The sequence below is a fragment of the Prionailurus viverrinus genome, chromosome F2 (genome assembly GCF_022837055.1).
Source record: "Prionailurus viverrinus isolate Anna chromosome F2, UM_Priviv_1.0, whole genome shotgun sequence".
NCBI classification, from domain to species: domain Eukaryota; kingdom Metazoa; phylum Chordata; class Mammalia; order Carnivora; family Felidae; genus Prionailurus; species Prionailurus viverrinus.
Window position 1 is genome coordinate 25149978 of NC_062578.1, and position 13059 is coordinate 25163036.

General features: G+C 34.5%; 1 long non-coding RNA gene across 2 annotated transcripts in view; it reads left to right on the forward strand.

Annotated features, from left to right (window-relative positions):
• Positions 1 to 13059, forward strand: part of LOC125156761 (uncharacterized) — a 123853-nt gene continuing 110794 nt past the window's right edge. For both annotated transcript variants that reach the window (XR_007148761.1, XR_007148760.1), the window contains exons 1-2: positions 1 to 61; positions 10662 to 10763. This is a non-coding gene — a long non-coding RNA (uncharacterized LOC125156761). The remainder of the gene's footprint in view (positions 62 to 10661; positions 10764 to 13059) is intronic.

Genomic DNA, 13059 nt, shown 5'->3' on the forward strand with positions numbered 1-13059 from the left:
AGAACCTCCCGGACCCCACTCTGTTCCTGAGGATTCGCCCTTCCCACCAGAGCACCACCAGGTATGGAGCTGCGGAGTTGCAGCCTTTGTTCTCCCTTTGTTTACAGTCTTAATGGAATTTAAACTCTCTCCTTTCTCCCTTTTTGGTTTAGTCCCTGCGGCTGTTCCCAATTTTCCACTTTCTCTCCAGCTGCTTTTGGGGAGGGGTGCTTTTCCCATATTTCCCCCCCACCCCAGTCTCTGTCCTCTCTCCACCCTCAAAAGCGGTTCTCTACTTTTCGCGGCTTCTTGCTCCCCAAGTTCAGTTCTCTGTGCCGCATACATGCTGAATTCTGTGGTTCAGGTTGTGCAGATTGTTGTGTTAATCCTCCAGTCAGTTTTCTAGGTGTGTAGGATGGTTTAGTGTTGGTCTGGCTGTATTTCATGCACACGAGACACACAAAAAACTTCCATGCTGTTCTGCCATCTTGGCTCCTCCCCTAATATTCACCCAGATATGTTTTTAGCACAGATTTCAACAACTTATTTTTCATATTTTATAACAAAAACTTTGTTAAAAAGAACTTTTGCCTCACAAAACTTATTTTATAGGACAAAAAACAGCATCAAGACACAAAAGTTTTTTTTTTTTTTTAACGTTTATTATTGAGAGGCAGATCATGAGCCTGGATGGGGCAGACACAGAATCTGAAGCAGGCCTCAGGCTCCAAGCTGTCTGCAAAGAGCTCAGTGTGGGGCTTGAACTCACAAACCGTGAGATCATGATCCGAGCTGAAGTCAGACACTTAACTGAGTCACCCAGGTGCCCCAAAACACAAAAGGTTTTTTTTAAATAATACATTGGGAGTTTGTGCTCATTCAGTCTAAATTGTAATTTACACAAGCCATTTACCTGCTTATACTAGACATTAGTGGTACAGGAAGGTTAGTAGATAGTTACAATATTGCCTGTTTATTTTTTTTTTAAAGCTACAGAATGATGTGGAGTTAACACACTGATAACTTAGGAAAAACATGTAAAGCCCATTCACCCTAAGATAATGACAGTAAAGGAGAGAAATGAAATTAGGTTTTATTATTGATTATTTTATTTATAAGTCATTGATGCCCTTGCACTGTATAATAATTCAATTTAAATATAAATGTAAGGATCTAATGAGCAGTTATCTGGCAGATAAATAAGATCAGAAACACAAATCAAAACATGTAGTGGTGTGTGTTTAGAAAAACACTGATCTTAATCTAGAGTTGGATTGCTTGGTCTAAAAAAGGAAAATCTGAAATGACCTCTAACAGCATCACAAGACACCCAACATGACAGTATTTCTGAGCGTAATTAAAGTGTTTATGCTATGGAATTGCAATAGATCTTTATCAATGTACAGGAAATACTTTTACAATAAAACATATCATGATAATTCTTGAATAAAAAATTAAAGGGAATTTTCATATAAGCATTTTAATATCTCACAAATATTTATTTTGGACATACGGGGTTCAGGAAATGAATTAATTTACTAAGCTGAATTTGGTCAGAATAACAAAAATGAAGGAAATACATTTCTGTTCTCAAGGGGTTTGAAATTTAGTGAGGAAGATTGACAAGTTATTAATACTTATAGCAGAGAAAGCAGTTAAGTGTTAGGATGCAGTCTACCATAGAGATGAAGGAGAATTTAGGCTTAGCTTAGATTCTAGTGTGTAATATCTGTAAAATTATTTGCAAGTTCTTTCTGAGTATCAATTTACTCGTCTTTAAACAAAATAAAACAAGACAAATACCAACAAAAGAGTAATTATACTATTAACATCAGGTAGGCTATGATCAGGATGAATTGAGAAAGTTTATGAAATGTGCTTATCATGGGATCTGAGGCTTAGTAAACAGTAAAAAATAATACTATCAAGTATTATTAAGGTATACACAAGGTCTGAGAGCACAGATTTAAAAAATCAGTGATTTCTGATTATGAATATTATAATGATTAGTTCAAAATCATGATCCAATGCAAGTATTAAATATTTTCTTAAGTATATTTTAGCATCTACATATTCCTTCCCATAGTTTCTTAAAACATATTTTGGAGAAATTTCACTTTAAAATATCGTCTTGGAAAATAATGAAGTTATTTTTCATACTATTTATGATAAATCATCTTAATAATGCTGTAATGTGAATTTCAAGAGCTTAACTGAATAAATCCTTTTTTAAAAAATACTTATTTATTTATTTATTTATTTATTTATTTATTTAGAGAAAGAGAGTGTGTGCGAGAGTTGGGGAGGGGCAGAGAGAGAGGAAGAGAGAGAGGGAGAGAGAGAAAGTCTCAAGCAAGCTCCATTCCATCAGCACATGAACCATGAGATCATGACCTGAACCAAAATCATGAGAAGGACACTTACCTAGCTGAGCCACTCAGGAGCTCCAATAAATCCATTTTTTTAACAAGTTAAATAAATTCTCAGGTTAAAAGTGATCCACGTAATCTAGTATTTATCATAGCTTGAATATATACAAGGAGTTCTTAAACATATTGCATATTCCTTTTTTTATATGGTACTCTAATATGACAATGCTATTTTCATATTGTGGTAAAGCATTGCCATAAGGAATTACATAAACTAGCCAAGAACTTACTGACCAACATTTTATAAACACGAGTTGAAACATAATTATTGAACAATTGCTTGTATATTGTATAACAAAATGCTTTTTGACTTTATAAACAATAATTTAAAAGGGATACATAATATCTACTTTAATACATATTTCTATTATATAAGAATCTCCTGGCTGAAAAGGAAATGATAGACATGCAAGGAAGTGGTTAATTCTCATCCAGGAATTAATGGTGCACCTGAACCAGGTAGCCAGAATGACCCCAAGTACACACCCCAAGGGTTCAAATTTTATGTGGCAATCTTTAAGATCCAGACAGTCTGAGTGACATAGTCTGTGCTCTTGGTGCCCTATGTGCCATAAATAATTACACAGGTGCAATTGCAAGAGAGCTATAAATGAGAATCACTCTAAGTTAATTCCTATAGGCTGAGAATTTTCCATAATTACAGAAAGCTCAGAGTGGATTTTGAGATCTGGCCAAGTATTCACAGCAATTCACTCTGGGGCCAAGACAGTCTGTCTCCTGACTCCCAGATAAGGTCAGATACAAAGAACAGCCTCCCCTAGGAAACCACCTGAAAAACTGAAAAATTATTTCTTCAACTTGTGCATTTGAGCAGCTAAAAAGTCATGAAATTTCAGTAGCAATAAGTATAAAAAGGAAGACAATTAGTTACAGTTATATTTTTTACAGTTACATTTTAATAAATGTAATTGTAATTCATGCAAGTGAGGATATTTTGGTTTAAAATAGCTTTAGAAAGAGTCGTTTTTGGCACAGAAAAACACCTCAACAAATTATAAACTTGGACACTTGATTAGTGATATTTAGGGCTTTGGACCATGCTGTTTTCTTTATTCAGAATACTCTTCACATGTTTAGCATATTATTAATAGTTCCTGTGTCAGCTCTGAGTCACCTCTTCAATTTTTTAAAACATTTATTTATTCATTTTGAGAGAGAGCTAGAGAGAGCAAGTGGGGGAGGAGCAGAGAGAGAGGGAGAGAGAGAATTCCAAGCAGGCTCCACACTGTCAGCACAGAGCCCTACACAGGACTCCATCTCATACACTGTGATCATGACCTGAGTCGAAATCAATAGTCAGACACTCAACCACCTCAGCCACCCAGGTGCCCCTATGTCACCTCTTCAGAGAGATTCTCCTTGACTCTGTCCCCTGAGTTATCTTCCCTATCATCAGAATAATGAGTGCTTCCAAAAATGTATCTCCATGAACAATTATTTTATTATTTGTTCATTTGTCTTCCCTGCATTCCCCCCTCTCCCATTTATTTATTTATTTATTTATTCATTCATTTATTATTATTTTTTTCAACGCTTATTTATTTTTGGGACAGAGAGAGACAGAGCATGAACAGGGGAGGGGCAGAGAGAGAGGGAGACACAGAATCGGAAACAGGCTCCAGGCTCTGAGCCATCAGCCCAGAGCCCGACGCGGGGCTCGAACTCACGGACCACGAGATCGTGACCTGAACCGAAGTCGGACGCTTAACCGACTGCGCCACCCAGGCGCTCCCCCTCCCATTTAGAATGTAACCTATATGAGGCAACAAACCATGTCTAATTTATTCATCATTGTTCTAGTAGAGTTACAGAGAAGGTAGCTTACATGGACAAATATTTGTTGCATTAACTAACTGAAAGACAGGCATTCAGCTTCAGAGGAATTGTACACACCCAGTACTTTTTATCCCTAGAGCAACCAAAAGAAAATGCTACAAAGAGCTGTAAGTAAAATGATAGAGATGAAAATGGAATCCTTAAAAATGCTAAATTGACTTATAGTAAAGCAGAAATGAGAAAAAGAGGGGAAAAGAACATAGGGATAATTAAAGAAACAAATACAAGACAGTAAACTTAAACACAAACCCATCAATAATAGCCTTAAATATAAATTAACTAAACATTTAAAGTCAGAGACACTCAGACTGGATATAGAGCAAGAATCAGCTAAATGTTGTTTATATTTTAAATATAAAGCCACAGATGTACTAAAAATAAAGGGCAGAAATATTCTTTCTTAAAAAATGTGTGTTTATTTTGAGAGAGAGAGAGAGAGCAGGGGACGGGCAAAGAGGGAGACAGAGACAGAGAGAGAAAGGGAAAGAATCTTAAGCAGATTCCACGCTGTCAGTGCTGAGCTGGATGTGGGGCTCGATCTCACAAACTGTGAGATCATGATCTGAGCTAAAATCAAGAATGGGGTACTTACTCAAACAACTGAGTCACCCAGGGGCCCCAAAGATGGAAATATTCTTAAACAATTCAATAACAAAATTATTGACTATGTTAATATAAGGGACATTTTGTAATATTAACAGACTCAATTCATTAAGAATGTAATGATCATAACTCTGCAGTATGTAATAATAGAGCTAAAAACTAGAAATAAATTGATAACCAAAAAGGGAAATGGACAAATTCACAGCCAAAGTTAGAGAAGTTTTAGACTCATCTTTTAGTAATTTATAGAGACAAAATGAGAAATAGACAAAAATGAGTGAGGATATAGAAGATGTAAACAAAATTATGATCCAATTTTATTTAATTGAGATGTATTACACCTAATAACCAGATTAGGCACTCTTCCAAACCAGATGGACCATTCACAAAGATAAAAAATATGTGGTACCATAAATATGTCTTGATAATTTTCAAATTTCTGAAATCATATAGAATATAATTTCTGACTCCAACAAAATTAAATTAGAAACCAATAAAATTAGCATATCTAGGAAGTCACAAATATTTAAAGTTAAGCAGCATGCTTCTGTAACCCTTGGGTCAAAGAAGAAATCACAAGGAAAATTAGAAAACATTTCTGCTGAAATTTGATAAAGCTTAACATGTCCAAACTTGTGGAATGTAGCTAAAACAGTGCTTAGAAGAAAATGTATAGTTTTCATACTTGTTTTATAAAACAAATGTTGAGAAACATCAAAGATGTACACTTGCTCTTTAAGAAGCTAGAAACATAAGATAAATTAAACCCAAAATTATTAGAAAAAATAACAAATATTGGAAGAAGAAAAATAAATGAAATAAGAGGAGACAAATATTCAAGAAAAATAATATATGTAAAAAGTTATTCTTGAAAAAATTTATGAAATTGATAAACCCCTAGAGAATAATCAACAAAAAAAAAAAGAGAGAAAACACCAATTACCAACATAAGGAAAGAACAAATAGTTATCAATATAAGTTCTTCATACATTAAAATATGCAAAAAGCATTAACATTTTATGGTAACATAAAAAATTTATAAGAAATGAATGTTTCTTTTAAAAATATATGTAATAGTCATAAGAACTATAAGATTTAAGTAACCATATATTTATCAAAACGATTGAATTCTTAACGACTGAATTCTTTTTATTTTTTTTTTTTTATTTATTTTTTTTTATTTTTTTTTTTCAACGTTTATTTATTTTTGGGACAGAGAGAGACAGAGCATGAACGGGGGAGGGGCAGAGAGAGAGGGAGACACAGAATCGGAAACAGGCTCCAGGCTCTGAGCCATCAGCCCAGAGCCTGACGCGGGGCTCGAACTCACGGACCGCGAGATCGTGACCTGGCTGAAGTCGGACGGTTAACCGACTGCGCCACCCAGGCGCCCCTTAACGACTGAATTCTTAATGTGAAGACTTCTCCCAGGCCCAGGTGGTTTCAGTGGCAAATTCTGTTAAGCATTTAAAGTAGAAATATGACTAACTTTGTGCAAAACTTTAAGAAAATGAATAATAACAAAATGCTTCCCAGCTTCCTTATGAAGGCAGAATAATCCTGAGACCTAATTTTGAAAAGGACGTTTAAGTAAGAAAAAAAAAAAAAAAAAAGAAAAAAGAAAAAAAAAAGCTGATAGACATATAGTTTTCATGAGCACAGATGCAAAAATCCTTGACAAAATGATATCAAATAAACTCCCGCAATATATCAAAAGGTAATATATCATGATGAAGAGCAGTTTATTCCAGGAAGGAATGGTTGTTTTACCATTTAATAAATGGCACATTAACAGAATAAAGGAGGAAACTCATCTGATAATCTCAAGAGATACAGAGAAAAAGTGATAAAATTAATTTCAAAACTCTCAGAAAAATAGAGTGGAACTTCCTCAAATCTGAAAACTATAATAAAATACCCATTGTTTTCCTCTTGAGGATCTAGTCAAAAATATCCACTCTTGCCACTTATATTCAAAATTGTACTGGAAGTTAAATCCAATGCATTAAAGTAAGAAAGAGAAAAAAATGACATAAAGACTACAAAGAAAGAAGACAGTCATTATCTATAGATGTCTTGATTGCATATATAGAAATTGCTGAAATTACTAGAACTAAAAATAAATGTCATCAGATATCAGTATAAAAATAAACAAAAAAATTCCTGTATAATATCAAGTTAACAGTTGGGAAATAAAACAAACATTCCATTTACAGGAATACCAAAGTTTAATTAAGAAAAAAATAAAAAATATGCAAGACCTATATAATCAGCACTAAACATATTTGTGAGAAAAAGTAGAAAGGAAAGAGACACCAACATGAAGATTGGAAGACCCAAAAGTGTTAAGACTTCAATTATTCCCATACTACTATGTATCAATGCAGTACCACTCAAAAGAGAAGTAAGAGCGGAAGGAAAAGAATGAAAAAGAGGAGAGAGACAATTATTTTTCAGTATATACTTCTGTTAAATGAACAAATGCCTTATGTCCCAACAATTTAATTTCTAGGTAGATACCTAACAGGGTATGTGCATATGTTCTTAAAACAAGCTCTTCAGGAATGGTAATAGCACCACCAGTAATAGCTTCGAACTAGAGATTGCCCAATTGTGGTATGTATACGGAACAGACTGCAATACTCTGCAACAATAAGATAAGTGAACCACATGCAACAACACAGTTAATCACAAAAACATAATGTCGAGTAAATGCTATTAGAAGTCAAAAGAGTGATTATAGTGGTTGAAAAGGGACATGCAGAAGGCTTTGGGCTATTGGTGGTGTTTTATGTTTAATCTGAGTGTTATATACATGGATGTTTCTTTTATTGAAATTAGTCTATGTGTTTACGATTTGTGCATTTTTTTTATATGTGGGCTACTCAGCAATTGAAGAGTTTATAATTCAAAAATGGATGTAGGGATTTCTGTTCCATGTCCTGAGGAGGTCATTGAGAATGGATTTGTTCTCCTAACTGTAAAAAAATTAAAAAGAAATAAATAAAATAAAAAGACAATGGACAAAGTAAATGCAACTGCTGTTTTTAGACATTGAAGAGCTGAAGGTGCTGGCTTGTGATGCCTTAGAAAGAAAAAAAGTCATGTAATTCCTACAATTACCTCGGCTCTTTGCGTGGAGAAATCAGCCAACCCCTGTAGACCATGATGTAGGGAGAGGACTCTGAAGCAGACGAAAGTGGTCTCACTGAGTTGAGGAGGCCAGAAGGCAGGTATCAGAATTCAGGGCAGCTCAGATGGCTGAAATTTGCTAATCTTATCTTTTCCCCCATACATCTGAGAAAAAAAACCCTTGATTTGGGTTTTAGATGACCTCATGCACAGTACATGTTCAATGCTGAGCACTCAAATTATTCTAGCTAATCCAATATATATAAAGTATATTTAATAATCATCAATAATTTTGTCAAGTCATAAAATAATACAAAAACCCAGAATCGAGCTTGGACTAGAAAAGGAATGTGCTTTTAAGGTATCTGAAACTGGCATTGAATTTATTAAGGCTTTTTCTCTTTAGGTCCAGAAAGCACATAAACCAGACAAACAATCTCCGCCTGCCCCCTGCCATTACTATACCCCCCACATACAATGGACTTTGGAAAGCAGTGGCTTTTCTCTTAGTCTGAGGGGATCATTGTCACCTGTAACATATGAGTTACTTGAGCCTCTGAGAGGCCCCATATTGACCTCAGTCATTTTGTTCAGCAATTCTTCAAAAGCAGGCCAGGGGCTCACTGGTGAACATGCTTGCAATACTGATGTTTGTGCTGTGGAAAATTTTAGGAAGGGAATTCTATTTCCCTGAGCAAGTTCCCGAGCACTAAACTCTCTTTCAAATAATAAAAGAGGTTAGAGACTAACTTAAGGAACAGATTCAATTTTTCAATGTGGCATTAATAGGGGCAAAGCAAAGAGGCCGATTGCATTGACAAGGAAACAAAAATGGATAATGGATTTAATGGTTTGAGTTCCAATGGAAGAAACAACATCGTGCATGAGATTGTCATATATTTTTAAAATGTGGCAACCATTAATAGCTCATACATGGACCCCCAAAATGAACTTTTATGGTAGTATATAAATCATTAAAAAGTTCTCAGCAAAATTAAGTAAATATTTCTGTTTCCTTTTATTTATTTTCTTCATTATCCATATCCTCAGTAATTTCTTAAGAACTCAGTATCATTGATAGCAATATTTGCTGCATACTAACCTGTGGTTTTCCACTTTTTAAAGGGAAAACATCAATAGGAGGAAACAGAGACAATGTGTATGTTAGAAAAATAATTTGTGGGGTTTTTTTTGGGTAAGTGTGTATGATTAAAATTACTAGATTCAGTATGTGATCATATGGCTAATCAAAGGCCATTTCAGTTTATAATTTTGTTAGTTGTCCCTGCCTGTTATATAAGATATTGATAAAAGGTCAACCAACTAAAAACTTTTAAAGCCCCATGAAAGTGATGGGCCCATACTATGTGACCACAACCCCAAATTTTGTACATAATTTAGGTGATGAAAGGAAATTTAGAAATATCAGATAAAAATCTTTGATTTAAACTGTAGAGTAACAATTAACTAGAGTGAATTATAACAATGGGTTATAAAGGTAGACTTAAAATTTTATTTCCAACAATATGCAGAGAAAATACCTTAAGTATGACAATTGATCCTACCAAAAAAAAAAAAAAAAGGCTTAAGGACTCAGATGGATACAATATAATAACAGGTAGATATTTAAGTGAATTCAGTTCTGTCAATGTATAAATGGCAATTGTGATTATTTTATGAGAGACAGACAGAGAGAGACAGAGAAGACCTGGGCAAAGAAAAGGGAAGCACGAAATTAATGTTAAAATGCCCAATAAGAAAAGACAGTGGAAAACTACAAATGAGAAAATTATTTTCAATTCTACTTCATACAATATTTGTTCAGGTACTTGAGATATGCATTCACAGTATGGAATGGTCTATCAGCTGGGTTCAATGACTTTGCCACAGGTTATTTTTCCTTCAAAAACAGATAAATTAATGACTGCATCAATGAAAACAACGAAGAGTGGCAACAATTCAAACCTAAGAAACAGAGAAAAACATCTCAGGTGTTAGCGCAAGTCTTTTTTTTTTAATTTTTAAAAAATGTTTATTCATTTTTGAGAGACAAAGACAGAGCATGAGTGGGAAAGGGGCAGAGAGAGGGAGATGCCAAATCTGAAACAGGCTCTAGGCTCCAGTCTCTGAGCTGTCAGCACAGAGCCTGACACGGGTCTCAAACTCACAAACCGCGAGATCCTGACCTGAGCCAAAGCCAGATGCTCAACGAACTGAGCCATCCAGGCACCCCTATGTTAGCTCACATCTTAAGGCATGAGTGTTACTCTGTTTAATTTGAATTTTCCATTGTAAGGATTTCTTTCAGTTTATGATCATTAAGACTTTAATTAGACATCCCTTGAAGAACTACCATGGGAAGCACTAACCAAAGAAATGTTATATAAATAGTTAGGACTTTAAAATATTCTTTGGGAAGCAAGTAAAGAGAATTTTAAATTAGTCATAGAAGCAACTCTTCCATCCTAATATACCACGTTCTTCAGAGTTAGATATATTTTTCATTAAAAATGAACTTGGAGTTAGCTTCGATGTATTAGCTTACCATCTAATGACTAGTGACTAGTGACTGAATCTAGTAACTGAATCCCTATATATATCTCATAGATATTTCCAAACTACCAAAAACAAAAATAAAGCAAACAAAAATTTTTCTTTTAGTGGCTGCATTTCTATAGAGGAGTAAATGTACTAAGATTATTAACTTATTGAGAACTTAACTAAAACTTGTGGATGGAAGCAGAAAACCAAGAAGAAGAAATGGTAAGCTAACTTGGAAGTTAGAATAATTTTTTGTTGTTGTTGTTATTTTGTTGGCAGGGTGTATATGGTGAAAATTTTTAGATTCAGTGTGTCATCAATTGGCTAACCAAGAGATATTTCAGTAGATAATAATTTTAATTGACTCTTTCTGTTATGTAAGATATTCCAAAGATATCAACTAGCTAAAAAGCTTTTATTTGGTGACAAAATGTATCCCAATCTTTGCTATTCAAAAGTATCTATAAAGATCATTTTTTTTTTACTCTGAAGCCCCATGGTCATTTATTGGTTTATGACTTTACAAAATCTCTGGTCTCCTGTGTTCTCTTGTTGCTTTGGATGGTAATGTTACTCAGATAGAGTTTTCTTTATTTTTCAGTTTTATTGAGCTATAATTGACAAATAAAATTTTATCTATTTAAAGTAAACAATAGGATGATTTGACTATAGATTAAATAACACATCCATCACATACTTAACTGTGTGTGTGTGTGTGTGTGTGTAATGAGATGGTTTAAGGTCTACTCTCTCAGCAAATTCCAAGTATACCAGACATTATCATTAACTATAGTCATGATGTTGTACGATAGAACTCCAGAGCTTATTCATTTTATAACTGAAGACTTGAACTCTTTGACTAACACCACCAGCCCCTGGTAACCACCATTCTATTCCATTCTATTCTCTGTTTTTATAAGTTCCTTTTTTTTTTTTTAAGGTTCCACATACAAGTGAGATGATACACTATTTGTCTTTCTCTGTCTGGCTAATTTTACTTAGCATAATGTGATTCATCCATGACTCTAGATTCACCCATGTTGTTCCAAGGACAGGACTTCCTTCTTTTTTGTGGCTGAATAATAGTCCATAATATATTTTATTGTGTATATATTTCATATCTTTTTTGTCTACTCATCATCAATGGAAACTTAAGTTGTTTTAGTTTTATATATTTTGGTTATTGTGAATAATGCTACAATGAACATGGGGGTGGGGATATCTTTTCAAAGCACTGATTTCATTTCCTTGGGATATATACCTAGTATTTTAATTTTTAGAGAAATGTCAGTGCTATTTTCCATAGTGGCTTCACCATTCGACATTGCCACTATTTAAATACACGAGTTGCCTTTTTCCCACATTCTCACCAGCACTTGTTACCTGTTGTCTTTTTGATAAAAGCCATCCTAATGGTTGTGAGATGGCATTTCATTGTAGTTTTGATGTGCATTTCCTAATTATTAGTGATAATTGAGAATCTGTTCATGTACCTATTGGTGATTTGTATATCTTTTTTTGGAAAAAGATCTACTCAGGTCCTTTGCCTATTTTTAAATCAAATTATTTGGTGTTTTGTTCTTGTGTTATATAAGTTCTTATATGTTTTGGATATTAACCCCTTATCAGATATGTGGTTTGTAAGTGTTTTCTCCCATTCCATAAGTTGCCTTTTCATTTTGTTGATTGTTTCCTTTGCTATGTAAAAGCTTTCTAGTTTGATGTAATCCTACTTGTTCATTTTTTTATTTTGTTGCCTGTGTTTTGGTGTCATTTCTAAAAAATCATTGCCAAGACCAAAGTCAAGAAGTTTCTTTTCTTCCCTAGGTGAATGGTGTAAGATAGGGATCCAGTTTCCTTTTGCATGTGGATATCCAGTTTTTCCAACACCACTTATTGAAGAGATCATCTTTTCCCTATTATGTTTTTAGCAACATTGTCAAAATTTTTGGACTGTAAATATCTGAACTCTGACTCTGTTATATTGGTCTCTGTGTCTATTTTTATGCCAGTACCATTTTGCTTTGATTTTTATAGCTTTGTAATATTGTTTATGTCCTGCAAGTTTACTGAATTAATTTATTAGTCCCAACAGTTTTTTGGTGGAGTCTTTTCAGGTTAACTATATACAAGATAAGGTCATATGCAAACACAGGCAATTTTACTTCTCACTTTCCAACTAGGATGCCTTTTCTTCCTTCTTCCCTTCCTCCCTCCCTCCCTTCCTTCCATTCTTCTTTCTTTCCTTCCTTCCTTTTTTCCTTCCTTCCTTTTTTCCTTCCTTCCTTTCTTCCTCCCTCCCTCCCTCTCTCCCTCCCTCTCTCCCTCCCTCTCTCCCTCCCTCTCTCCCTCCCTCTTCCTTTCTTCCCCTTCCTTCCTTCCTTGCTTCCTCCCTCCCTCCCTCCCTCCCTTCCTTCCCTCCTCCCTCTTCCTTTCTCCCCCTTCCTTCCTTCCTCCCTCCCTCCTTTCTTCCTTCCTTCTTTCCTCCCTCTTCCTTCTTTCCTTTCTTTTCTTTCTT